Genomic DNA, 3,073 nt, shown 5'->3' on the forward strand with positions numbered 1-3,073 from the left:
CCCCCCCCCATCCGCACCGCGTGTTTCTTGTTGGATGCGACATGCGACATCGCTCTCGTTGCGCCCAGACGTTGACGCTCGTTAGTTTTTGCCGTCTCTGGGCCACAAACCTGGCCAAGACGATTTTGACGTGCCGGTCGGACCACCAGTCAGTGCTGATCGCTTCCAAAGGTGAAGAAAAGCTAAATTCATCCATATATGAACTGTCGTCTCCAGGAATACGCACAGGGGCGTATATAGTTGGAGTTTGTTAATTTGTTTTTACACTTAATGGTTTGCTTGTTACAGACCCTTGAACGGAATTTAATGGCATTCCTCGGCTAGCACGGCAAAGGCATAGGACGTGATATTATTGCTCAAGCTTGCGCCTTATTAGGCGTTTGGCGCGATTTGGTCATGAAACTTTTCAGCCTTCTATTTTTTTTTTTTTTTTTTTTTTTTTGTCTCTTGAATAATTTCCCTCTTTCTCTTTCGCTTGCTGGCCTTCTTCGGTGCCGCGGCATGTCGGGCTCCACCACACCTTACAGAAAGCCAAGTTTTATTTTACGTGTTGCTTACCATATCCAGCTCCGTAAGGAAACATTGCGTTTCCCGCTCGACTATTGGCGGGTTCGCCTCCGATGGATTGTGTCGATTACGTCGTGGATTTCACGGCTCCCCGTGAGATGCCATTATTTCGCTTCCAGACACAACTTTGCTTGTCTACTGTGGTATAGTACAGGGGGGAAGGCGGTGGTTGATTTTCTCCAGCGTCTCCCCCGCATGCAGTTGTGTCTAGTGACTAATCCCTGCTTTGATTCCGCACCTTTTTTTTTTTGCCTGCCTTGTGTCAACTTGTCCCGCGTATTGGACAACTGTTTAAACTCTCACATGGCGCGTGTCGTCAAGCCGAGTTGGCCTCGAGATTCTCATGGCGAAGGAGGCGAGAGAGAGAGAGAGGAAATAAAATAAAAAATAAAAAATAAAAACTACACAAGACTAAAAGCTTGGCGCGGCTAGTACCTTCTTTTTCGCAAGGTCGTATGTGGCCTAATGGCCCGAGTGTTTTGTGTACGTCAAAGTTTCGTCAACTTCCGGCCGGCATCGGGATTCCCAATTTGGATATGCCGAACTAGAGCCAGCCTCCTTTTACCTTTGCCTTGTGCCTGGTACGGATAGCATCAGTTAATTACTTTGCTGCTCGCTTCTTGACTTTCTTGCGTTATCTCCACAAGCAAAACAAAATAGCTACTGTGCGTTTTTTTAATTTTTTTTTCCCCCCCTCGAAAAGACTACGTTTCATGAGGTCATCTCCCACCCTGTAATAATATACACGTAGTGGCTAGCATTGTAATATCAAAGTCTGTTTCGCTGTCGCAAACCCAAGCAAAAATCTTCAATGCAGGGAGTGTAGCACTGCATAAAGACCGCAAAAGAAAAGCAGAATATTGTAGAAAAGAAATCGCCGGGATTGTTCCTTCGCGCCTGATGATTCGAGGACGCAAAGGTCCGCAACCCACAACTCCCTCTACCCACACAGAGAGAGAAGCCTTGTGAGGGAACCTTGCAGGAGGGGGGGCCACAGCGTTATGGGTTCTCGTCTGCCTAATACAGATTCGGTGTCCTTCTTTTTTGACTGGTTTGTCCAACAAGTACGTTGTATCGGGAGACAAGATACTACAGTACATGTACGTACCAGTGTTAGTGCCAGACAAAGCAGTGGATACAAAGAATGAACGGTCCTGGAACGATGCTTAGCATGTGACCATCCAGCAGCAAATTGGTATCAAGCATTGAAAGATAGACAGTGAGTGGATAAAGGATGTTTGAATCGACAGATGCTGCAAAGACCGATAGTCGTGTGGTCCACAGCTTCCTGTCACATGGTATATTGTAAAGGCAGTCCAATGATATGGTTATTATTACACTATAAACAATGAGAAACTCAAGACTTTAGCGGATGAGGGCAAAGCGATTCAGCACGAACGAGTATGGAGCATGGAAGCTTGGGAATGGAAGAAAAGAAAAAAGAAGGTCTACCCCTCATCTCAACCAAAGGCAGGTCGCGGCTGACTTGCGCACACACCATCCCCTCCCCCTAGTCGGCTGTACCTACTACTCGTAGTATTGATCAGATAACGTACGGTTCCAATTGGATGGTTTGGCTTTGGGCTGGGACCAGCAACTTGGAAGAACAAAAAAAAAGAGGTTTTCTATCGTCTTGCGGCCGCTTACAATACAGCATGGAGCCTGCCCCATTACGACGCGCCCAATCGCCGATCACTGCCTTTTCTTTTTCTGTTCGCGTTTCCAATACCGAAGTGGCTAGTGGAGCTTGGGTCTTGCACAATAAAAAAAAAAAAAAGCGAGGCCAGCCTGCGGACAAAGCCTTTTTGACAGGCCTTGACTATAGTAGTAGTTCCCACAAAATAAATGCATTTTCACGAGATGGGCCGGGTAACGCATCGATGCACGTCCCAGACGGAGAGCCTTGTAGATCGACTGGGCATGGGCATTCCAGAAAAAAAAGAAAAAAAAAGTGACTGCTACTACTACCTGGTAGATATGGTGCCCAGTGATAGACGAGACCTCCAAGAAAGTCTCTCTGAGAGACGATAGGGGAAAAAAAAACTCAACAAAAAGCCTTGATTTGTCATTTGGGGAATCGTGTCCGTATAAATCACGTAGTTATTACTGTCTACACTTTGCGGCATTTCTACGCGTTAATGGTTCTACTGCCAGCAATAGTTCTAGACTAAAACCAGAATCGACTAGCACGAGGCATTGTCTGCTTTCCAAACTTCTAGAAGGTCACCAGTTTGCACAAACAAGCACGCAGCAACAACAACAAAGAAACCCCTCTCCAAGGATAATCGTATCCGGTTCAAGTGAAGAGAGGCCCCTTGGTTGGATGCTGTCGTCCGTCTTTTCTGAGACCAGGTCATCAGCCAATAAAGTTAATAATATCGGTGGTATTATTGCGTGTGCGCGTGTGGGGTCTGTAGGATGGATGGACCCGAGATAGTACCATGTTCCCTGAACAAACATCCAGTACAATGTTTGGGTATAGCTCGACGGGCCAAGGGCCGCCCAT

Source organism: Pyricularia pennisetigena, chromosome 2, assembly GCF_004337985.1.
Source record: "Pyricularia pennisetigena strain Br36 chromosome 2, whole genome shotgun sequence".
Classification (NCBI taxonomy): domain Eukaryota; kingdom Fungi; phylum Ascomycota; class Sordariomycetes; order Magnaporthales; family Pyriculariaceae; genus Pyricularia; species Pyricularia pennisetigena.